The following is a 26,536-nucleotide window of genomic DNA, read 5'->3' on the forward strand; positions in this document are numbered from 1 at the left end:
CCAATTTGTAAAAATCATAATATCTGCAAAATTCAATAAGGTGAAATATGATAAAATAAGGTATTGCCTGTATTATGCCCCAGAGATCCAGGGAGGCTTCAGTGACTGAAGGAGGATCTATAAAAGGCTGCAGTGGATCCCAGTCCAAGATAAGTTGCGAGCACTTTTTAGTGTAGGTGCACCATCCTCTGTTATCAAACTTACCCCACATATCTTATAAAAGAGCCACTGAGGATAACTAGCAGGACCTAAGGCTTGATTTAATTGACCTCAGGTCTTGGCAAAGCATATGCTACCTAGCTAGCCTCCACCCAACTGTTAGGCACAATAAAGGTTTGTTGAATATTAACGCAGAACTTAATGTATTTGCTTTGCTTCTCAGAAAATATTCTATCAATTCTTAAGGTCTCCTGGCATCATAGGAGGTTTATTCTCTGCAAACTGACTGCAACTTTTATCACACTTATTAGGCTCATTCCCACCCCACTCCCCTCAGCAGAGACTGTTGTACTTTGTACTAGTTGACTTTGTTGTTTTTGTTTGTCTTTAAGTGTGACCCAGGGAAAAGTTTTAAATGTGCTGAAAGCACCCCTAATTTTCTCTAGGGGAGTATCTACTTGCAGCTAGTGGAACACTGATGGGGTTTGCCAGCGATGGTCATTGCTGACCATGGTGGAAATCTGGAATTGCAGGACTGGTGGAATTAAAATAAGGAGAAACCCCACATAGAGAGTATGAACCATTTTTTTTCGCACATTATTATTTGAATCTTCATCAAGTGTCCCTCATTCTCTCCTATATTGGTTTATATAGATGGTTTATTTAGTCATTTTGTTTTCATCTGTGGCTCAAGGACATCTTGGCATTTCCTGCTATTGTCCACTAATGCTGCATATTGCTATTACTAAGTTTATAGTCTAAGCTTTTGTTTGGGAAAATGATCTGATTTTTCAATAGAGTAGGATTCAGTGCCATTAATATACTTTAAAATAACATTTTAAAATTGCCTTTTTCGCCCTACTAGGACATTTAGTTGCTTTTCCAACATACAATTTTTTATGGATAAGATTTCCATTTAACACCATGATTTAGATTAAATTACTTTCTTAAAATCACATCACTCTCATAGTCTACTTAGTTTTCTAATTCCCATCTGCTCCACTATTGCCAAAGCAACTTCATCTATATAATGTGACTGAAGAGTCAGCCTTCATTCACAACATAGCACAATCTGTTAAAGTGGTAAATATTACCCATTTCTATTATTAGAGCTGAAATGGAATTTTCTCTTGCTACATTTTCAAGATGTGACATAATTAGATAGCAAGCATAGAAAAGTCAGAAATAGTGGAAGCTAACGGTTGTCATCAGTACCAGGGAAGTTTGAATTCAGTCTGCCTTGCTGGCTCCTGACTCGTTCACACAATGCCCCCAGGCCATCTCATTCTCTGTTTGAATTATAGGGTGCTATGTGAGCTTTGCAGGTACTGGGGTAAGGAAGCGTGAAGCAAGATTTCCAATTCTATATTGGTTTCAGACTGAATGAGAACACGGAAATTCTTTCTTGATGTTTCAATTCTCTTCAGCTTCCTACAGACACACCTTTCCAGCTCTGAGAAGTAGCTGAGTAGTTCTTTACCTAGAGAGGCTTCTGACTTCTCCCTTCTTTACTATAAATCAGAATTGTAAACAAACAACCAGCCATCCTTGTTGTGGAATTGTTATAGTAATTAGTGCAGTATACAATTTCTGGCAGAAATGAGAGTGGAATGGGGGAATGGGAGTGTGTGTGTGTGTGTGTGTAGACCTCACAAAAGTGATTAAGGAAGGAACTAGGCTAACTGTAGAAAACTACAAATAAGTCGTTTTTTAAAAAAAATGTTATAGGGGCTTTATAGTTAAAAATAAAACTCATTCTGGGTCTATCAATTTATGAAGGGAAAACTTTTATATCTTCAACAGGACTATTAACATTGTAGTGTACCAGTTAATGGCTACATTGAACGCATCAGTGGAATTCAACCCAGGTTCCTTAACACTTAAATTGTGCATTAATCACTGATGCTGCATGGTTTAGCTTGTCTTGTTGCTTAATTTCCTAGTCTTTATGTGACTATTAGCTCATAGTATATTGAGAATTCTAAGCAAAGTTAATAGAGTAGCATGACTTGATTTTTTTTTTTTTCTTTATTTGAAAGAGAAAGAGAGAGAGAACACAAGCAGGAGGGAGGGTCAGAGGGAGAGGGAGAAGCAGACTTCCCACTGAGCAGTAAGCCGAACACAAAGCTCCATCCAAGATCCCAGGATCATGACCTGAGCTGAAGACAGATGCTTAACCAACTGAGCCACCCAAATGCCCCCTAATTTGTTTTAATAAATATTGGATAAAATTGTTAGTTTCACTAGAGTGACCTGATTTGCAATTCCCCATGAAAACCTTCCTTTTGACTCATGTACTTTGGAGTTAGGAGAGATGCAAACCTCTTGTATTCCTTATAAGCCATAAGTGGGTAGTGAAAAGAGGCCTGGATGGACTATCATGAGCCATGCCTTCCAATACAACTTTGCCCGTAATGAGCCCTCTGACTTCAGGGGGAGTCCTTAACTTTTCAGCAACTTGATTTTTTAATATATAAAATTACAGAGGATGGAATTTATTATCTTTCTATATGATTTAAATATGCCTGAAAATCCGTAAGATCTGAATAAGATACACTGATGGATTTCTGTATCTGTTTGGTATTGTTCTTTGACTTACTTTATGAATGAATAACAAGAACATCAAAGATTTTTCATATCTTTGTCAATGCTGAACAAACTGTACTGAAATTATGTCTCTTCTGGTAGGACGAGGTATGTTGAGATGTTCTCAATATGCTAGCTACACATGACAATAGAAAGTGGAATGTTTAGATGTTCCCGATATGCTAGCCACACATGACAGTAACCTTTTCAAATTGTCTCTGCCCCTCTTGCTGACAAAGCGATTTCATTTCACAGGTAGTTCACAGGTATTTCAGAGGCCTCTGGAGTAACTATTAGTAAAAAGACTTGATGACTATTTTCTAGATCTGATGTGAAAGGGTGTATATCCCCAGCCCTTTTCCAGAGTTTAGGGCAGTGGCCAACTCAAATATTTTATATGTGGCTATAAGAACTCATCTATAAAAGTATACACTAGTATCTGAGAATGATGGTATTATTGCTAAATGATTCTCTACCTTAAGCCTTCCTCACTACACAAAATGTTTTGACCAAAAATATTTCTATTATCAAATTGATATAGACATAGCCTAAAATTAAAGTTTCATTGATGAATAATGATATGACAGATTGTTGTTATTTGTTGGATACTTGTTGTATGCCAGGTGCTGTGCATTATGTGTTCATTACCATTTATAGGCATTATCTTATTTTAATGTTCAACAATAGTCTTATGAAGGATGTTCTATTTTTGTGTCCATTTTGTAGATAATGCAGCTGAGGCATTAGGATTGCATGACTTCTCCAGCCTCAAATTAATTAAGAAGTGTTAGAACTAGAACTCAAATCCATGTCAGATTGACCAAAAAACTTTGTCTTCACCAACACTATACAATTTTATCTCACCAGCTCATCTTCTTTCTGGCTAGGAACAAATTCCCTCACCTTCAGCAGGTGGTGTCATAAATGCAAAGATGTTTTCTTTAACACAGATATACTTTAAAGGACATATATTCTTGCCCTATTAATTGAGTATCCTGAAATTTCTCTTCCAATAGAGAACAGTAGAAAGCCACTGAAAAATACCTGAGAAGTCATATATTCTTTCATGGAGACATTGCTATTTCCTAAACTTAAGGAGATTCCTTCAAATTTAAATGAACATCTTTCTTCCCTTTGAAAACAAAATGTGCCTCTCAGCCAACAAATGAGTGAAATATCTCCCCAACAGGTCTTTTAATTTGCAGATGCTTGAAAATAAATGAAGATCAAAAGCTTTTTTGCAGACCACTTTTCCCTCTGGGAGACATTTAAGCATGTTAAGAATAAGCATCATTTAAAAATATTAATAAAACAAGTTGGATTTTAAATATGTTTCAAAAAATATGTTTGCACAAATATTTTGCCATCTTGCGCTATTTGTCTTATGCTTTTAGACACCCAATGAATTGTTCTTTACTACATCCAACCTTTGCTGTTTGTACATATAGGCTTTTGTAGTACAGAACATCTTAATTTAACCAGAAAGATCATTACCATGCAACACATTTGTATCTTGCAGAAGGCTCCACAAAAAGGTATCTGTGTCCTTGCAGATAAGGATGTTCCCATTTAGATTAACTGAAAGAAAAACAAGCCTCACAATGGATGTTGCCTTTAAAAAATAAATAATCTGATTTTCAAATAACATCCCAAAGACACTGTGGGAATAGCTGTCATTCTGTCAAATAGAGTTGGCCTACTTTGCAGTGGATCATCTTAAATGGCAAAGGCCAAATGCGTGTTTTAAATTCCCAGCTGAGTTATTTCTTCTGGAGGCATATGGACTGTTTGACCATGCTTTAGTTAAGATTAGTGTTAGTATTTTCTGTCTTGTTTATTGGATTTACTTATACTCAACTAGGACCAACTTTAGATAAAACTATGAAGGAGATAAGGCTTGTTTAAAGTATCCCCTAATCTTCTTTTGGCTTCTCCTCCAGGAAGCTTGTTATGTACCCCACTTGCGAGAGGGAGTACTGGTTTATTGCCTGTCACTCTAGCTGATGACCCCAGTATACTCTGTTTAACCGCTACCACTCACATCTTTGCTCCCCACACATGTTCTGGAACATCCCTTTCACCTTGTCTTTCATTAGTGTTTACCTGACTGAGTTCCATTTTCCCAGGGTGATTGAGGCTAATGTGATAAAGTAATGACTGATATTGGGTGAGCAAAACATTAGCATTTAAATAGGGACTTTCTGGAGGAGATGCACTTAACAAGGAAGAGGTCTTCAGAGGGAGCAATTTCAGACATTATGACAGGACCAGGTCAAAGATAATTTTGTCAGATGGGGCCTTGAGGTTATGAGCAGGGGCAGCCCTAGTTTCTAGCCTTTCTCTCAGTCAGGATTTCAAACATTTATGGCAGGATCCCAACAGTTTTCATAGGACTTTTGACATAAGTACTTTGACCCAAGAACATTTCCCCCTGCTCTTTGACAGGCTCCACCTTTCCTCCTTCAGAGGAGTATACTGTTCTTGAAACAATTGGAAACAGAACTCTCTAGCTGTTCGGAAGGAAACGTGAGTAAAAATGTGGCAAATGGACATTTTCAAAAGGCCTTTAATCCAGGGCCTCTGCATTGCTTAGCGCCAGGGGACTATCCACATAGAATCACAATGATCACTGTCACCTGGAGATTGGAACATGAAAGGCTCTTCAGAAATCCTGATTTGTGCTTGGGACTCCTAAACACAAATGAGTTTTACTCAGCCTAATCAGGGCTACAGATAAGTTTTTACTCTCCCATTTTCTGTAAGTGCAAGTAAATATCCTGATTTAGGACTCAGTGCCCAGTATCATCCTTTTACCCTTTGAAATACTGAGAAAATAAGAGGTTGCTACATGAAGCAAAATCTACAAGGGGTGCTTCGGGACCATTTAACAAATTTGCCTAAAGAATACCTGTATGAAAGGGGCACTGACTTAAGGCTGGTTAATTTATTATCTTTATTAATATACTCAATGTCCCCTCCCTGGTTCTTTGGATAAAGATGATGGGAGAGACATCTGTTTCAAAGCTGTTCCATTGAATGGTGATTTTGATGACTTAATGCCTTTTCAGACTTTTGCTGCCACTGCTGTTCTTTGGTTTTGGTTTTAAAGCAGCTGAATGGAATCTCTAAGCCTTCCATTATGTCTGCCTCTTTTTTTTTTTTTTTTTTTAATTCTGAAGAAATAATTCAGAACACGTCAAGGACAAATGCTTGAGTTATAGAAACTTCTTTTTATTACTACTATTATTACAAAGCAACCCAAAAGATCTTTTAATTTCTTTGATTCCTTAAAGTAGCTCTGTCGAAACATGACGTCTTAGATGTGAAGAGAGTTTATAATTGAGCACAAAAGTCTGAATGCCAGGACAATGCAGTTGGTTGCTGGGATTCCCAGGGACTCTGGAAAGTGAAAGGGGTCAGTAAAAGTTTATCAGAATTTGATAGCAGCCTCCATACAAGCATCCAGATAAAACTACAGCCAATTACTGTGTATGGATTATTATGCACACCCTCCCCCCACTGCACCCCCAACTCCTCAAATTCTGTGGAGATTTAAATCTTTCATCTAGAATAAAGATTTGTAGTATAATAACCCGATTTAGCTACAAAGAAGAAATAAATCTGACAGCTGGGACCAGAAGTATTAATCTCCAAAGTTCACATGAGCCTTTGTTTCTCCCTTTCAGTTTTTATGCAACAGGGGCAAAAAAAGAGTGAGCAACTCTGTATTTCAGCTCAAATTACATTGCTTCGAAGAAAAAGGACAGGGAAGTGGGGAGCGAGTGTTAGAGTTGAAAACAAGACTTTCCATTCTGTAGAGACAGAATAACTGATAGGTAAGTGAAGAGATAGATCCGAACTAGTCCATTCCATGGACTGCGCAGGGCTTCGGAGAAAGGCAGGTGGATAGGAAGGTATTGAGCAGAGCAGCCCTGGGGGCATCTGGATATGGTTTCAGTTTACCCAGTCATAATTTAGTGGGACATTTCACCATGTGAAGTCGGGTACTGAATGGATAATTATTCTACTTTTCAGTTTCAGGTTTGACCCCTCGCACACCCTGACCCCAGGTGAAGACAGAGCCCACTGGATAGTTGACCAAAGGATGGGCTCTGATCTAAGCCCTCTGAAGCAACTTTGGCTTCTGGATATATGACCTCTTCAATTAGGTTTCTTCATGTTTTATATGGATGGAGAGTTTTGGCTCATTTCTCCACTTCTGCTTTTGCTCACTGTGAAAACACATTATAAAATATAATCGTTTGAGAATGATTCTAACAATTCTAACTGGTTATTCTGTAAGAGAAAACTAATACAATTTTAAAGAACTTTAACTTTTGAAAGTGAAGTGAATACCACATGCTGCAAACGAGTGTATTGATTTAATGGTCACACATAATCCTGTAAAATTAGTCATGAAACAGACACTAATTTTAAAGAATAGTGCTTCTATTAAAATACATCTCAGCACAGCTGTAGGGCAAACAGATTTGATTCCCCCAGGGGGAAGCTGAGAGGTCTGTGTAGTCTCTGCCACTCTCTGAACTTACTATGTGTGTTAGCGACAGTTTGAGTATTTCAGGCCATAGGACTTGGATTCCTAAGCAAATTCTCTACACACTCAGAGAAATAAGTGATAAAAATTGCCCTTCTGTATTTTTAGTTAACTTCCTTTAGATCTCATTGAGCCAAGAGTCAAATCCACCATGAGTAAATGTGTTGAGCATTGTCAGAGAGCTGTATTAATGTACAAAGGCCCACTTTAAAGGTCATAAAGTATTTCTCTCACATATGTGGTGAATAGCAGTTTGGAATTTCCTTGGCTCTGTTATACTGTGTGCTGAGGTGGTGGTAATGTTCATCAGGGGTAGCCTGTCTTGGCTCATTTGACTAAATGAGAGGCTAAGAATTGAATTCTCTGCCATAGCAGAGTCTTATAGATAAATCATGAAGTTTTCTCTAATGATGTTTGCAAAGGATCAGTTTTAACATTAGAAGCTATAGCTACTAGTTTTAACTATTCCAAATGAACCAGGCTTGAACCCAGTGAAACTATTACAATTTCATCCAAGACCTGTAGGACTAGAATATAAAATCAAACCCATTCCACTACCAGATGTCAATAGATAGTGGGCAGAACTTTGAGGGCAGCTTTAGGTTTTAAAATCTTATTGGTAGGGGCACCTGGGTGGCTCAGTGGTTGAGTGTCTGCCTTTGGGTCAGGTCATGATCCCAGGGTCCTGGGATCAAGTCCTACATCAGGCTCCCCACAGGGAGTCTGCTTCTCCCTCTGCCTATGTCTCTGCCTCTCTGTGTCTCTCATGAATAAATAAGTAAAGTCTTAAAAAAATCTTATTGGTAAACTGTAGAAATAGAATAAAGCAGAAGAGGTCTGGTAAAGGCATGATCATAGTATTAAATCTGTAGAGAAAACAATTTGTACAAAGATTGGATAGGAAATAACAGCTGGTATACACTATCAGCAGAAAACAATTTGCACACTATTTTCTGTTCTGTTGTTCCATCATTTCATAATTTAGCATGCTTTCTGGTAAGCTTTCTTCAAATGGAAATCAAGCCAGATGGTAGCCCAAACTTCTAAGGAATCTGCTTACTTCCCCATCTCTACCTTTGAAGCAAAGGTGGCTTTGAGGTAGGGGTGTGAGAATCCAAATACTGTAAAAGGACAGCTCACGGTGAAAGGTAGAGAAGTCTGATGCTATAGAATCTCTCATTATGAAGCAACCTGGGGCCGTTTAGTGTAGGGGTAAATGGCCTGAACTTCTAGTAGTCATGAGGTTACAACTATATTAAAGCATAGCACAATAATTATTTCTACAATGTTAACACAGAGTCATCATGGACATATGAAATAGTGTTCAGTAAAAATTAGGGATTTTAAGAGAGTGAATATATCTGTGTAGAACTTCTTATTCTCTAATAACACTGGATAAATTTTTTGGCTTTGCAGTCTATTATTACTATTATTTTTTCACAGATAACCCTAAAGTAAACTTTAGGATAGCTCTTACACAAATAATCTTAAAGTAGTAGGGACTAAATTGATAATTTTGAAAACAAAAGTAGTTAGATGGCTTGAGATATTTTAACTGTTTCCTATCTTTATCAGTTCCATCTTTACATGGCAGATTTCTTTTAAAAATTCAAAGTGTGCACAGAAAATGAGAGACAAATATCTTCTTCTATACTGTACTTATACATTGAATTAAAAAAAGAGGTTATTTTTTTTTTAATTTTTATTTATTTATGATAGTCACAGAGAGAGAAAGAGAGGCAGAGACACAGGCAGAGAGAAGCAGGCTCCATGTACCGGGAGCCCGATGTGGGAATCGATCCTGGGTCTCCAGGATCGTGCCCTAGGCCAAAGGCAGGCGCCAAACCGCTGCGCCACCCAGGGATCCCAAAAAAAGAGGTTAAAAATGATTCTCCTAGCTGGTTAAGTGATTTCCAACTTCTGTCATCTCTTTCAGATGTGACATTTTCCAAGGTTTTTTAGGTCTTGGCACTTCATTTTGAAACAAGGATTCAAAGCAAAATAGAAAAAAATGCCCCACTCTGCACTTTAGCAGAATACTGTCTGTATTCTCTAAATATTGAGTGATCGTTATCTAATCTAGTGCAGAATGCATTTCAAAGTGGTAGGCAGTAAAGTAGTTATTTTAAAGATCCTGGTCTGTATGATCTGCTGTTGAAAGTAGTTCCTCACTGCAAGGAAAACCAAACAGCCATACATATCCATAAATAAGCTGTAGCACCATGGTATCATGTTTGAATACATCAAGGGACCATTTGTGACGATTCACAGTGGCAATTCCAAATAGTTCCTAGTAACTCTTGTGGTATCTATGCAAACAATTTGTTAGATTAGGACACAGTGTGTTAGTGACATGGGCCAAGAGAAATAGGGTGTGCATTCTAACACAAGGAAGCCTTTTCTAGACCATTACAAAGGGAGAACACTATTTTTATTTGGCTTCAGCACAAACTTCTCTTTAACAAAACAACCAAAAGAACTTCAAATCCCAACTAAGTCAGAGCCAAAGAAATAAAACCTCACTAGTGCCCCCATATTTTGGCTGTTCCCTTGGTCCATCTTCATAATCCAGATTTTATTATCAGAATGAAAGCCTTACTTTGTTCCAAACCAAGGACTTGGACCCGTGTCCTGGGTCAAAAATGCAGGTGATTCCACCTACTGTCTTTCATCTTGTTGAAAATTGCTAATGAATACTGGTCTTTCTTGTCTTATGATGGCCTTACATCCTAATAAGCCCGTTGTAACTTGAAAATATTGTAAGTCAAAAATGCATTTAATATACCTAACCTACCAAGAATCTTAGTTTAGCCCAGCCTCCCTTAAACATGCTCAGAATGTTTAGCATACAGTTGGGCAAAATCATCTAACACAGAGACTATTTTATGATAAAGTACTGAAAGTATTGAATACTTTTAACAAAGTATTGAATATCAATAAAGTATTCAATAGTAAATGTAATTTATTGAGTACTGTATTAAAAGTGAAAAACAGAATGATTAGGTGAGTACAGAAGGATTGTGAATTGGTTGTTTACGCTTGTGATCATGTGGCTGACTGGGAGCTGCAGCTTTCAGTTGCTGCCCAGCATCATGAGAGTATAATACTGCATATTGCTAGTGTGGGAAAAGATCAAAATGCAAAATTCAAAGTATGGTTTCTGCTGAATGTGTATCACTTTTACAGCTTCGTAAAGTAAAAAGTCAGAATTCAAACCATGTTAAATAGGAAGACTGTCTGTATTCTCTAAATATTGAGTGCTCATTATCTAATCTAGTGCAGAATGCATTTTCAAAGTGGTAGATTGTGAAATACTGCTAATATGGCCCTTATAAAATAAACACTGGAGTAACAGAACTAGTTTTTTTTTCCCTTTATGTTCTCTTAACAGGAACCAGTTCTTTATGAGTATTCAATAAATATTAAGTAATTAGGGTTATAGCTATGGAAGCACAGCCAAAGGCTGAGTGGAGTTTTCAAGGTTGTAAAACATGTTAGCAAGGAAACCTGGGATTGAAATTAAGAGTTCTTAGCCTCTTCCTGGGGCTTGGGTCACTATGTCCCTTTATTTTCTTAATCACATATACCCATTGGGTTCCTTAGCAAGTCCTAATCCAGTTCTCAGTTAGGCAAAACTTGGAAACCTCCAGGCAACGACCTGTTTTTCAATGGGAGAACATATTTGCTTCCAGCTGGAACACATCAAGACAAGCCATTTCTCTTATAGCTCCATTCTTGCCAAAAGACTGGAAAATAACTTATTAGTGAGTCTAACCTATCAAGAGCCACAACAACAGCTGCACTGAATATAGCACACACAAAATGACGGGATGCTGTGAAACTGGGATGACTGAAACCAATACATGATAATTCCAGGCCTCACTTTGATCTTTTCAACTGGAGGGCAAGTCAGAGGGAACCTTTAATGCCTACACGATCAGATTGACTAAGTTTGTCTGTTTGTACATTATCCTTTTAACCTTTGTGTATGTGCTACTTGAGACCATATTTAAATTAATAATATAGACTAACTCTTATTTTTAGAACCTTTCTATAGTTCACATTTCAAAATTCTTTTTTTTTTTTAAGATTTTGTTTATTTATTCATGAGAGACACAGAAAGAGAGAGAGAGAGAGAGAGAGAGGCAGAGACATAGGCAGAGGGAGAAGCAAGGTCTCCGCAAGGAGCTCGATGCAGGACTCGGATTGTGCCCTGAGTAGAAGGCAGATGCTCAACCACTGAGCCACCAGGTGCCCCCACATTTCAAGATTCTTAATTAGGCCAAACAGCATATTGGGAATATAAAATCAGTTTAAAAATATATGTATATTAGTCATGAAATTCAAATACTCTATAAGATCAAAGGAAACTAGGCTCAAATAGTATACTATTTGTAATAAGTATTGCTATCACACTACTGAATGTTTGGTGATTAAATGAATCAAGTAACTTAGAAATTATAACATTTACCAAATATACATAAGTGGTACAATTTTCATACGATGATATTTGCTTTTCAGCCAGTTGGCAACAGCATTTATGGAAAATCTTCTGTGTCTTGGACAAAAGTAAAGAGTGAAGAAGGAAAAATCCCAATCCTTTAGTCTGTCTTTTTTTTCTTTCTTTTTGAAATAATTGTTGCTTGTTTAACAAAAAGACTTAAAAGTAGAAAATAAATGCAATCACCCAACTTAAGTGTTGCTAAGATATTAGTTCAAACTTTGGTAGTTTAGAATATTACCTTTTATTAAAATTTGAGTTTATTTCTAAGGTGTACAATCATGCGAAGTGGTATGCATCTTCTTAACAGTGTGTTAGTGCCATATACACAGTCTGACAGTTGAGTAGACATTTAGAAATATTCATTAAAAGATAATGATTTAGGGGTGCTGGGTGGCTCAGTCAATTAAGCGCCTGACTTTTGATTTCAGTTCAGGTCATCTCAGAGTTGTGAGATCAAGCCTTGAGTCAGACTTCATGCTCAGTGTGGAGTCTGCTGGTCCCTGTCCCTCCTCTTGCTTGTGTGGGCTCTTTCTCTCAAATAAATATATAAAATCTTTAAAAATATATATAATGATTTATATTTGTGTGGCATATAAGCACTAGTCCTAGATGTATTGTATAACCAAACTAATTATAATAGAAATCAATAAAAAGAAATTAAAATTCTGAAATAATTTTTGATGGCCTAGTAATGTAAGCAGTTTTGATTTTGTTACTAAAAACAACAAAAAAGAAATTAGCTGCAGTAATAATAATATAACAAAATAAATGAATGCTATTATTTACTATATGTTGTACTTTATGCACGTTGTCTCATGAGTTGTATAGTAACCCAATGAATCAGAGGTGATTTTTTTAGGTGATGAAGCCAAATACTAGAAAGAGTAGTATCACTTAACTAGAAATTGGCAGGGACATGCCTTGAACTCAACCCAGTATGACTCTAAAACCTTTTTAGTGCTCTCCTGTGTTAAATGTTGACAGATATTACAGAGGTTGATTCCAGCCTGGAGCATGACATATATCCGAATGAAAGCTTTCACTTGTATTATTAAGCACAAGTATATTTAATAAGTTAGAGTAGATGTTATTTGCCCACTCATTTGCCTAAAAGATGAGTAGAAGGAAGGGGGGGTACAGAAACAATGTCTGTATGAGTCTGTATGTATTTTTACTCTTAAAAGTACACAGATGCTGGGGGGCATACTTATTTTATAAATTTGTTTTATGAACCACGTGTTATTAAATTATAGCACCCCTTTCACTGAAAAAAAAAAGTACTGTTGTATTTCTATATCATATAGAATAGAAATACCTTGGAGTTTAAAGATTATCTCCAAAAAATGTTGTGATTTTAGGATTGACAATAAATGGCTACACTAGTTTTGGGTTGCCTTGTACAATATTGAGAGGACCTTGAACAAGAAATGCAAAACCATGCATAGCAACTCTTAACATGTTTATTTTTTGCAGTCAAGGGTAGAGCATTGTCTAGAAATTGGAGCTTTCTTTTGAAGCTTGTCTATTCAGTAAAATGACTGAAAAATTATTTGGCATGAGGGAATTCTGCAAGGATAGCAAATGAGTTTGAATTCTGTTGCCAACTCCAGTTCATTAATAGTTGCTATCTGGAAAAGCACTGTGTTGAGAAGGATTCTGAGGCTATGTCAGAGCTTGGGAAAGAAGGCTGTGACCTATTAACACTGTCTCCTATGGGTGAAAGATTTGGGCATGCTCACACATGTGCCTTTCATTTCTCTGCTAACTAGTGTTTTTTTCCCCCTACTAATTTATAATGTTCTCATTACATATGAAATCATTGGAGACAGAAACAATGCTTACTTCATTTTATAGAGTGATCATTGTCCAGGTTTGTTTAAGGTTTGAGGGGTTTTCCAGGATGTGAGAATTTCAATGCTAAAATAGAATCTTAGACAATTGGTAACCCTGTATTTTGTTTGTTTGTTTGTTTGTTTGTTTTTTTCAGGGGGAGAGAGCTCTAAATATTCTTTTTAAAAATTATTAAAAAATTTTTAGGGATCCCTGGGTGGCGCAGCGGTTTAGCGCCTGCCTTTGGCCCAGGGCGCGATCCTGGAGATCCGGGATCGAATCCCACATCAGGCTCCCGGTGCATGGAGCCTGCTTCTCCCTCTGCCTGTGTCTCTGCCTCTCTCTCTCTCACTGTGTGCCTATCATAAATAAATAAAAATTAAAAAATAAAAAAAAATAAATACATCTTTAAAAAATTTTTTTTAAAGTTTTTATTCAAAAATTCCAATTAGTTAACATAATATTAAGCATAATATTAGTTTTGGGTGTATAATAAAGTGATTCAACCATCATTCTATTTTTTATAGCTGATTCTTCAGAACATGGATTTATGCTGCATGGATTCACTTCTATGTGGTTTTTTAAAAAAATGAATATAGTACAGTACTCTAAATGTATTTTCTCTTCCTTATGATTTTTTTTGAAGATTTTACTTATTTATTCATGAAACACACACACACACACACACACACACACACACACACACACACACAGCCAGAGACACAGGCAGAGAGAGAAGCAGGCTCCCGGCAAGGAGCCCAATGTGGAACTTGATCCTGGATCCCAGGATCACACCCTGAACCGAAGGCAGATGCTCAACTGCTGAGCCACCCAGGTGTTCCTCCTTTTGATTTTTAAAAAAATTTTCTTTATTTATTCATGGCAGAGAGAGAGAGAGAGAGGCAGAGACATAGGCAGAGGGAGAAGCAAGCTCCATGCAGGGAGGACGATGTGGGACTTGATTCCAGGACTCCAGGATCATGCCCTGAGAGCCAAAGGCAAATACTTAACCATTGAACCACCCACGCCTCCTTTCTCCTTGATTTTTTAAAAGATTTTATTTATTTATTCATGAAAGACACCAGAGAGAAAGGCAGAGATGTAGGCAGAGGGGGAAGCAGGCTCCAGGTAGGGAGCCTCATGTGGGACTCCATCCTGAGACCGTGGATTATGTCCTGAGCCAGGGGCAGGTGCTCAACCGCTGAGCCACTCAGGCATCCCTCCTTATGATTTTCTTAATAAATTTTCTTTTCTCTGGATATTTTATTGTAAAATACACTGTATAATGCATATACAAAATATGTGTTAATCTACTGTTTATGTTATTAGCAAGGCTTCTGGTCAAGAGTAGGTTAAAGTAGTTATGTTTTTGGGGAGTCAAAAGTTATATGTGGAGGATCCCTGGGTGGGCTTAGCAGTTTGGCGCCTGCCTTCGGCCCAGGGCGTGATCCTGGAGACCCGGGATTGAGTCCCACGTTGGGCTCTTTTCATGGAGCCTGCTTCTCCATCTACCTGTGTCTCTGCCTCTCTCACTCTCTCTCTCTCTCTCTCTCTCATGAATAAATGAATAAATTCTTAAAAAAAAAGTTATATGTGAATTTTAAATTGTGTGGGTGGTTGGTGCCCCAATTCCCACATTGTTCAAGGGTTAGCTGTATATATTCTGAAATAATTATAGGCTCACAGGAAATTGAAAAAAAAATAGTACAGAATTCCATATACTCCTCCCCCAGCTTCTTCCAATGGTGACATCTAATATAACTATATTGCAATATTGCAATTCATACCCTATTTTTGTATACTCATCAGTATCAAGTGTCTACAGACAGCAAAGAAAAAAATGTGTGTTGAATGAATGAATATTTGGATGAATGAATACTGGTATCAGGTAAGACATTCTGTATCTGTGTTTTCACTAGCATTTTACCCCTTTCCCATGAAGAAAGAAGATTAAGTGTTCCCAAAGCTAAAAAATTATGCAAAGACTGCATAAGAAATAATTCATTTAAACACAGAGAAGGTGGGAAAAGCATAAAAACCTCTTTAAATTGGCTTATACACAAAGGATGTTGGGGTTAGAAAAGGGACATGGAATTGTGACTTTTAAAAGAAGGGTCTGATACAGTGGTTCAAATCTCAGTTCAATAATGCAAAGCTGGGTTTTCTTCAATTTGTAGGCAATTGAAAAGATACATCATAGTAGATTTTAAAGTATACTCAGTATGTTCTAGTGTACTATGCAGTATAGATCATAGAAGCAGAGAGAAGCTGGCATCTGTGAGTCAGTTCACAGCATACAAGGTTGTGTGATATGGACAAAGTGGAATTTTCTTACCTTAGTAGAAGATAAGTAGGCTGCAACTGATCCGGGATGCTTTTTGCAGAGTACAGTTATGTTTGTTTTGGTCTTTAGAAAATGCCGTTTGGAAATTATCCATGTAGGAATAGCACGAGTCCGTGATTTAAACTTATGGGAACATCAGAGTTTTATCTCTCCAAAACCATCATGTGCACACACAAGCACACAATAAACATTCTGGGGACCTTAATACTATAGGCAAAGTTTGCTTAAAACTTAGAGCTTCTAAAGAAAGTGTGCTAAGAAGATCAGTCTTTTTTTTTTTCCTTTTTCTGTTGATAAATTTAATTTTGAGCTCCTATGGCTAACTTCCAGGTTCATTCTGGTTCTAATTCAAAACCCAGCTCCAGATCCCATACATCTTCAGACATTCTATATTGTCTTTGACCTCGCAATCACCTTTGACCTCAGCTACTATTCATCTTCACCTTTAATTTTCCTCTTTAATTTGTTTTCCTGCTTTTTATCTTCTCTATTCACCTCTGCATAGTTGCAGCAGGGAGGAGTCATGTAAATCATTTTATTATAAGCCTTTTTCTTCATTGTGTGATTAAAGTGCCTTTGAAGTCTGTGAAATTGGACACTAAATGACCTGTAAGAAATTAAAGGGTACTGGATTTCATTATACTGGTGCCCAAAAGATACTCCTTTAAATTGATTAGGGGAGATTTTGCCTTCCATCAATAGACTAAAATCAAAGTTGTCTGTGTGTTCCTAACAAATAGGTTCACCTCAAGTCTTTCTTCTTAGAATTCCAAAAATGTCATACCTTTCTATATCTTATGCTTGGAGTAGGGCAGAAGGTGAAGAAAGACAAATGAAGGGGCATCAAACCTTCTCACTTGCTCTATCAAGCAGGTCGTCAGTTCTAGCTGCTGGGTATCTTGCTCCAGAGAAGGAGGAAGCCACAGTAGCTCACTCCAGCTAGTCTCCAATGAGGGAGCAAAACTGCACAAAAGGAGAAAAATACATGTTTGCTCACATTGTGTCCACACAGGTACCTGTGTGACTGAAGTTAACTGAAATCAAAGGGAAAGACAGTAAGACACACTTTGATGCCCAACAACTGTTTTTTGCTAATGTTTTCCCTTCTGTAATTCTATTCTCTGTTCTGGCTGGTTGTGCTGCTGAAATTCAGGCAGCTGCAGTTTTTAGCTAAGTATTTTCCTCACCTTTCAGGACCCCGCTGGCATAACTGTCCTTAGTGATTGATGGGACTCCATGCCCTGTATCTGGGGGGTGGCCCGCCCTCGGGGCGGGGGGGGGGGGTTCCTGTATTAGGGGCATACACAAGTGGCTTGTCTACCTCCACATTCCTGAGAGAGCTGGGGTTCCCAGCTTCCTTTGTGTGAAGTGAAAGAATAGAGCTGATTTACAGGGTAAATAAAATATCAGAGGAAGTAGAGGTTAGCTGTTACTTATAGCTAAGAGAGATTTATGAAATTACATAGTAACTCAACCTAAACCTTAGGCTGTAGGCATTATGGTCTACATAGTTCCATACCTCATTAGAGGGAAAAAATGTGGAGAATGGAGAACACTAAGTCCTTCTTCTGTTAAAAAAAATTTCTGGTCTTAGTGCAGATGTGATCTACAATCAAAAGAACACTCTACATTTTTTATAGCATCTTTCCATACTAGGTTTCACTGGAGACTGTAAAATCCTACTCTAACAGAGCTGAATGGAAAATATTCTATTTTTTTGTTTGGAGAAACTGAGGCTCAGAGGCAGCACTTTAAGAAGCAAATGGCTGTGGTAAGAGCACCTGGAAATTTTATTTTATTTCTAGTCTGTTTTTACCTCAAAAAAAATTCAGTGGCTAACAAAAAAGGGGGGGAAAAGCCCTTACTGGATTCATTGATATGCCAGGCAGCACCCTATGTTCAATTCCATTTCAAAAGCTTTTCCCCCTACAGCAGTGATAGATTCCACAAGTCTTGGAGCGAGTTAAGGGACTGAAGGGTGCTTGTGGGTATAGTGAGCTATTTTGAGTGTGCTTTTTGAAAACTGAAATTACTGGAGCAAAATCTATTGAGGTTCAATGTTATACTTGTTTTATAAAGAGAAGGATTCATGTAAATCCAGAGGTATGTGGCTCAAGAGGTGGACACAATTAGAGGCAGTCTGGTCTACATGCCAACATTGCCTTGAATGCTAAATCCCTGATACTCGAAGTGTGCTTCCTGTACTAGCATTAGCATCACCTGAGTGCTTATTAGAAATGCAGAGCCTCAGGTTCCATCTTAGATACACTGAGTCAGAATATGCTTTTTAACAAGATCCTGAAGATTTGTATGCATATTAAAATTTGAGGAGTATGAGGCTGACTGACATTAAAGAAGGGGTCAGACCTGGTCCAGGACAGGTGAGACCTTAGCACTATGCCAGTGATGTGAATGTAGATTGGGGATGGTGTGGTGAAGAGAAGTGATGCTAAGCAGGATGGTCCAGGTGAGTGAGTGAGTGCTTGTGAGCATTCATAGAATCAAGACAGGAAAAGGAAGGTAAGAACAGTCAGCCTGTGATACCAGGGATTTGGAAATGGGCAAGTTTGAGAGCACCTTCATGGAGCCAGCCACCAAGCAGTATGGGTAGGGGGAGAGACAGGTGAGGAGAGAGCCAGGGAAGATAGGAGGAGGAGATAGGAGATATGAGTAGAAAGGCAGCTTCCAGAAGGTAGCATAGAGAAATGATTGTTGTTTTGTCTGAAAGAAAGCCATGCTTGGAAAACCAGGCAAGCTGAAGAGGTTGAGGGGAATCTATGGTTAGAAGAATTTTGTCGAGGGGTACTTGGGTGGCACAGTCTATTAAGAGTTCCACTTCTGGTTTCATCTCAGGTTGTGATCTCAGGGTCTGAGAGAGGGACTGAGCCTCACATCAGGGTCTGTGCTGAGTGTGGAGTCTGCTTAAGACTGTCTTTCCTCTGCCTCTCCCTCCACTCTCTCCAATAAATAATTTTTTTAAAATTTTTTTTAATTTTTATTTATTTATGATAGTCACACAGAGAGAGAGAGAGAGAGAGGCAGAGACATAGGCAGAGGGAGAAGCAGGCTCCATGCAGCGGGAGCCCGACGTGGGATTCGATCCCGGGTCTCCAGGATCGCGCCCTGGGCCAAAGGCAGGCGCCAAACCGCTGCGCCACCCAGGGATCCCCCAATAAATAATTTTTTAAAAAATATTTTATTTATTTATGAGAGAGAGAGAGAGAGAAAGGCAGAGACCTAGGCAGAGGGAGAAACAGGCTCCCTGAAGGAGCCGGATATGGGACTCAATCTCGGGCCCCGGGATCATGTCCTGAGTCAAAGGCAGATGCTCAACTGCTGAGCCACTCAGGAGTCCCTAAATAAATAATTTTTTTTTTTTTTAAAGAAAGGCTTGGTTGATAAAACCCGTAAACTGATACAGTGGAATAGATTGGTCCCATCTGTATTTAATAGGAATTTTCCTTAACGCAGGTGGTTTGGCCTCTAACACTGGCATTTTTAAATCACATCAATCTCTTTGCTTCCATTCCATTTAACACAGAAATTTTTTTAATTTATTTTTTATTGGTGTTCAATTTACTAACATACAGAATAACCCCCAGTGCCCATCACCCATTCACTCCCACCCTCCTTAACACAGAAATTAATAGTTTCTTGGGCATACTACTATTGCATCTGACAATAATTAACATTTATTTATTTGTTTATTTATTTATTTATTTATAGTTAACATTTTCAATGATTACTGGAAATACAACATAAATAAGAAGTTTTTTAAAGTACAGGCCAAGGGGATCCCTGGGTGGCTTCAGGGGTTTGACGCCTGCCTTTGGCTCAGGGTGCGGTCCTGGAGTCCCAGGATCGGGTCCCGCATCGGGCTTCCGGCATGGAGCCTGCTTCTCCCTCCTCCTGTGTCTCTGCCTCTCTCTCTCTCTATCTCTCTCTCTCACACACACACACACACATAAATAAATAAATAAATCTTAGAAAAAAAAAATAAAGTACAGGCCAAGCAGGGGCACCTGGGTGGCTCAGTAGTTGAGCATCTGCCTTTGGCTCAGGTCCTGATCCCGGGATCCTGGGATCAAATCCCATATCAGGCTTCCTACAGGGAGCCTCTCTGCTTCTCTCTCTGTGTCTCTCATGAATAAATAAATAAGATCTTTCTTTAGAAAAAAAAAAAGTACAGGCCAAGCTTTTGGTATTATAGGCCAAATTATTGTTTAGCTTCTGACATTGTGCCTGCTAAAATTACAAATGTTAATTTATAAGGAAGATTTCATTTCAGAAGCAATTAAAAAATTTGGTCCTAAGCTAACTTAAATCCAACCTCCTCATCCTCAGAATAGAATTAGTCATATTTGAAATTAGTAACTGAAAAGTTAATCCTAACCCTACATCTGGCACTTTACTCCTTATAGGTTGCACTTAGTTTCAGATAGAGAAATGCATGCATTAAGCCTGATCTCATTTTACATACTATTTTGTAAGCTTTCTTTATCTGGCAATAGAAGACCAATTTAGTCTTTGGGCAGTGTTAATTATAAATTAGACTCAAGCACCAAGCCTGTCTTTGTAGGATGAGGAAACATAAAGTTTCTTTGGAGGCTGGATTCTTTTAATGAAATAAGTACAGAGCTGTTTCTATTTGTAACTAAGTTGTTTAAGGAGAAAAAAAAAAAAAAAAGGCTTTGAATTCTGCAGATGAGCCCCAGTCTAGAAAGCACAGAGACATAGCATTGTCTTCTCTTTTCCCTAACCCCCAATAGCAGTTTTTTTTTTTTTTTTGAAATGAAGAAAGGGTCAAATTTTGTAAGAGTGACCATGATTAGTGCATATAATACAAATCCGTACCTAGTACTGCACCTATTTGCTTAAGGGAACATCCAAGAGATAGACTGAGCAGAAGCCTATAGAGTCAGGTAGCCACTGCTGGGTATTGATCAACTCTGCAAGCTGTTCAAGCACATGAGGGAACAGTTCTTAGCAAATTTACAGTGCTAATTAAACATCAACTTGTCTCATGAAAAGCATGCGTTATATTTTGAAGGAGGTCAGATGGAGTGAGGAAAGAGCAGAAAGTTTCTATAGGATGAAAATTTTAATTTATACATAAATAATCCTTTCGGGATTCATCACCAATTTTTGATATGAGAAGAGTCAACTATGTCACTGCCTCTTGCTCTTCAGTGGTAGAGTTAGTTGCAGAGTTAGTATATCCGCGTATCCAGAGTTGGTCATCCATGCTACAATCATCTAATTAATTTAGCTACTTTGTCACCTTTTAGTTTTATTTCCATAAAGAGAAAGGAGAGTTGCTGAAGACATAGGGAAAACTAATGAGACTCAATAAAGAGAAGCTCTTCATCATGAGGTTTTTGTTTCGCTACAGCTATAATCTAGTCATTCTTTTTCTTGGTTCTTTTGGAAAAGACAATACTAAAATATTTGTTTTTACTGTGTAACAATTGTTCCCATTTACTGAACACTTAACATGCAATAATCACTTAATATATATGTTAGGTCAAACAGCTTGTAAATGGTAGTGTTAGCACCCAAACTCTGATTTGTTTGGGATCAGAGACTGTGCTCCAAATACCTGTGTTAGTTTGTGTACCATAGAACAAAGGCTTTGGGCTTTTAAATGGAAACATACCATATAAAATAAGTACACTTTCCAATATAATTAATTTGTTCCTCATTGTCCTCCATCTACAAATTGAAATATTTCCTGTCATCTAGTAGGTTTCCTCACATGGCAGCCTTACTTATGTTCCCCTATGGTCTCTAAATTCTTTTTCCCATATACTCTAGTAAAGCTAACCTCTCCTGGGTCCACTGAGTTTCTCAACTTTCATTCTTTCTACTCTTGCCTTCCTTTTATTTTCCCACATCAAATGAGACACTAGATGAGAGGATAGATGTGAAAGTGTTTTGAGAAGTTAGAAGGAAATCAAACATAAAGTATTATGATTATGTCTGAAACAGATGTATTCTACATCTGCTCAATGAAACTACCCCTCTCTATGCAATCAAGACACTCAGCAAAATTCTTTCTGGAAATTCCAGAAGGCAGAAAGGCTATGAACCAGGGACATGAGCTGCCAAGTCAGTCAAAGCGTCAAAACAGGTTATGTCTGTAGGTATACCTTAAAACTAATGAAGGCTGGTTTCTAGGGAAGGGTCATGAAGAAATGTTGAAGAGTAAGTATTGTATCACGTGAAAGCTGTTCCGTGACCAAGAGGTTAAATAGCTTTCTTTTGCCAAAAGAAATGAGTAGTCTGAGTATAATAGCATATAGACTAGTTAAAATGAAGTGAATGAGAAAATAAAAAAGTGACACAAAAAAGAGAAGGCTCAAGAGCTCTGTTTCAAAAAGAAACAATGCACAGGTTATTTTTTGTTTTTTTTTTTTTTTGTTTTTTTTTTTTAAAGAAACATTGCTTGCTAAAACCAAGACTTTCTCTTAGTGTATATATGGATACCATAACTAGTTTGGGAATAATATGGGAGTTATAAATCAGTGGAGATTAACTAAATGTTTATAATAGTGAGTGGCTATGAAATCTTGAATTGGATGCACTTTTTGATTTATCTTTTTAAAATTTTATGCCCACGTGGATGTGTTGTGAGTCATGCCAAGTAAATCGTCATTTACATGTTCTCAGATTTCTACCATGCCCCCTAGTCATAACCCTGTTATTTATGGGACCTAAAATTTGGTTCTTTTCACATGATGATCTATAATTTATAGACAGAGTATTTAATGACTGTTTACAGTACCTTTGTCTCTTACAGAAGATTCTCCCTCTCCTTGTTCTAGAAATGCTCTCTGGTCCTGTTTTGTACTTGATTCAGCTGGTGAAGACCAAGAAGTCTTGGCCAGTCAAGTATTCCATATGGCAATGAAGGTACAACAAAGGAATTCATTTTTTGTGAATCTTGATTTGTTTTATAACAAATATATTTTTAAAATAGCCAACAGAAGTCTCTCAAATAAACTAGTTATTGAGAATGAAGAAATGAAACCTACTTATCTTTTTGTAAATATAGGTTTTGTTCCGAGGTAAAATTTGAAGGATATGTTATTGCCTCTGTTCTTTTCAATCTCATCTTCCTGCACACCTTTCCTCTTTCCTGACACCTCAGCTTTCCAGGTTTCTTATGTTACCCAGACATACCTACTGTCTTTGCCTTGGTCTTTGCTGGCTGCAATGCAATGATTAGCTCAACTATAATAAATGATTCAGATAATTTAATTTACATGAACTATGTTGAATACTATAATGTTCAAGGATATTTAAAATTTTAAAACAATAAATGCTTATACTATTACAAATAGTAATTATCTGTGGGATTGTGGGTACAAGACTAGGAGGTATATACTGAATGGGCAATTACCGTTGGCTATTATCACCATTGCTATTAAGTTTTTCATGCTGCGGGTACTTACAAAAGACAAGTTAGACCTGGTCTGACAAAAAATTCCTTTAAAATTTGGGATCCCTGGGTGGCGCAGCGGTTTGGCGCCTGTCTTTGGCCCAGGGCGTGATCCTGGAGACCCGGGATCGAATCCCACGTTGGGCTCCCGGTGCATGGAGCCTGCTTCTCCCTCTGCCTGTGTCTCTGCCTCTCTCTCTCTGTGTGACTATCATGAATAAATAAATAAAATCTTTAAAAAATAAAATAAAATTTATCTTACATCAATATTTATACACATCTTTATAGGAATGTGAAATAGTAAAAATCATTTGGCCAGTAAGTCCTATATTTCTATTTTTTAAGTTTTTATTTTAATTCCAGTTAGTTAACATACAGTGTTATGTGAGTTTCAGGTGTATGATACAGTGATTCAGTAATTCCATACATCACTTGATGCTCATCATGACAAGTGCACTCCTTAATCTCCCCTAGTTAAGACACACCAACTGGTTGTGGTTAAACTCCCACCAACCTCCCCCCGATATCCATCAGTATGATCTCTATAGTTAAGAGTGTGTTTCTTGATTTCTCTCTCTTTTTTCCCTTTGCTCATTTATTTTGTTTCTTAAATTCCACATATGAGTGAAATCATAAATTATTTATCTTTCTGATTTCACTTAGCATTGCACACTCTAACTCCATCCTTGTTGCAAATGGAAAGATTTGTTATTTTTTATGGCTGAGTAATATTCCATTGTATATATATATTCCACATCTTCTTTATACATTCATCAATTGGTAGACACTAGGGCTGCTTCCATATCTTGGTTATTGTAGATAATGTTGGTATAAACATTGAGGTTCATGCATGCTTTCAAATTAGTGTTTTTGTATTCTTTGGGTAAATACCCAGTAGTGCAATTGCTGGATCATAGGGTAGTTCTAATTTGAACTTTTTTGAGGAACCTCCATACTGTTTTCCAGAGTGGCAGCACCACTTTGCATTCCTACCAGCAGTGCAAGAGGGGTCCTTTTCCCCCACATCCTAGTCAACAATCATTGCTTCTTGTGTTGTGATTTTAGCCATTCTGACAGGTGTGAGGTGGCTATCTCATTGTAGTTTTGATTTGCATTTCCCGGATTAGAATTGATGTTGAGCATCTTTTCATGTCTTTTGGCCATTTGTATGTCTTCTCTGGAGAGAAGGTTGTTATGTCTGTTCATGTGTTCTACCCATTTTTAAAAATTGTATTATTAATTTTTTGGGTGTTGAGTTTTGTAAGTTCTTTATATATTTTGGATACTAACCCTTTATTGGATATCATTTACAAATAGCTTCTTCCATTCCACAGGTTACCTTTTAGTTTTCATGATTGTTTTCCTTCCCTGTGAAGAAGCTTTTTATTTTGATGTGGTCCAATAGTTTATTTTTGCTTTTGTTTTCCTTGCCTCAGGAGACCTATCTAGAAAAAAGTTGCTATAGGCATCAAAGAAGATACTGTCTGTGTTCTCCTCTAGGATTTTAACAGTTTCCTATTTCACACTGAGATCTTTAATCAATTTTGAATTTATTTTTATGTGTATTTTCATGTGTATGTCCAGTTTCATGCTTTTGCATGTTGCTGTCCCGTTTTCCCAACACCACTTATTTTAGAGACTGTCTTCTTCCCATTGGATATTCTTTCCTGATTTGTGGAAGATTAGTTGACCGGTAATTGTGGGCTTATTTCTGGGTTTTTCTATTCTATTCCATTAATCTATGTGTCTCTTTTTGTGCTAGTACCATACTGTTTGAATCACTACAGGTTTGTCCGGAAATGTGATGCCCCCAACTTTGCTTTTCTTTTTCAAAATTGCTTTGGCTATTAGGGGTCTTTTGAGGTTTCATACTAATTTTAGGATTGTTTGTTCTAATCCTGTGAAATGCTGTTGGTATTTTGATAGAGATTGTATTGAATGTGTAGATTGCTTTGGGTAGTATAGACATTTTAACAATATTTATTCTTCTGATCTATGAGCATGGAATGTCTTTCCATTTCTTTGTGTCATCTTCAATTGCTTTCATCAGTTTTTTATAGTTAGAGTATAGTTCTTCCACTGTACCTAACCTTTGGATAGGTTTATTACTAGGTATCTTATTATTTTTGGTGCAATTGTAAGTGGGATTGTTTTTCCTTATTTTCTTTTTCTGCTATGCATTATTGATATATAGTCATGGAAGGGATTTCTGTGGATTGATTTTTTAAAAAAGATTTTATTTATTTATTCGAGAGAGACAGGGAGAGAGACAGAGACAGAGACAGAGAGGCAGAGGGAGAAGCAGACTCCATGCAGGGAGCCAGATGTGGGACTCTATCCTGGGATTCCAGGATCAGGCCCTGGACTAAAGGTGGAGCTAAACCGCTGGGCCACCTGGGCTGCCCTGTGGATTGATTTTATATCCTGTGACTTTACTGAATTTGTTATCAGTTCTAGTAGTTTTGGGTTGGAGTCTTTTTGGATTTCTTATGTACAATATCATATTATCTGCAGATAGTGAAAAGTTTACTACTTTCTTACTGATTTGGATGCCTTTTATTTCTTTTTGTCTGATTGCTATGGCTAGGCCATCTAGGCTTATGTTGAATAAAAGTGGTGAGAGTGAACATCCTTGTCTTGTGTCTGACCTTACGGGAAAAGCTGTCAGTTTTCCTTGTTACCTGTGGGTTTTTCATAAATGGCCTTTATTATCTTGAAGTATGTTCCCTCTAAACCTACATTGTTGAGGGTTTTAATCATGAATTGATGTTGTACTTTGTCAAATGCTTTTTTTGCACCTTTTGAAAAGATCATATGGTTCTTATTGATATGATATATCACATTGATTGATTCATGAATATTGAACCACCCTTGCAACACAGGAGTAAATCCCACTGGATCATGGTGTATGATTTTTTTAATGTATTGTTGAATGGAGTTTGCTAGTATTCTGTGGGGGATTTTGGGGTCTATGTTGTTCATCAATGATATAGGCCTGTAGTTTTCTTCCTTTGTGATGCCTGTCTCATCTTGACATCAGGGTAATGCTGGCTTCATAGAATGAATTTGGAAATTTTCCTTTCTTTTCTATTTTTATTTTTTGAATAGTTTGAGAAG

General features: G+C 37.5%; 2 long non-coding RNA genes across 3 annotated transcripts in view; both read left to right on the top strand.

The window, feature by feature from the left end:
* Nucleotides 1-12,583, top strand: part of LOC119874216 — a 55,254-nt gene extending 42,671 nt beyond the window's left edge. For both annotated transcript variants that reach the window (XR_005368021.1, XR_005368022.1), the window contains exons 3-5: nt 5,191-5,271; nt 6,781-8,983; nt 9,179-12,583. This is a non-coding gene — a long non-coding RNA (uncharacterized LOC119874216). The remainder of the gene's footprint in view (nt 1-5,190; nt 5,272-6,780; nt 8,984-9,178) is intronic.
* Nucleotides 12,584-17,287: 4,704 nt separating this feature from the next.
* Nucleotides 17,288-26,536, top strand: part of LOC111098357 — a 64,937-nt gene continuing 55,688 nt past the window's right edge. The window contains exons 1-2 of the long non-coding RNA XR_005368023.1: nt 17,288-17,749; nt 22,803-22,890. This is a non-coding gene — a long non-coding RNA (uncharacterized LOC111098357). The remainder of the gene's footprint in view (nt 17,750-22,802; nt 22,891-26,536) is intronic.

Source organism: Canis lupus, chromosome 12, assembly GCF_011100685.1.
Source record: "Canis lupus familiaris isolate Mischka breed German Shepherd chromosome 12, alternate assembly UU_Cfam_GSD_1.0, whole genome shotgun sequence".
Lineage (NCBI taxonomy): Eukaryota > Metazoa > Chordata > Mammalia > Carnivora > Canidae > Canis > Canis lupus.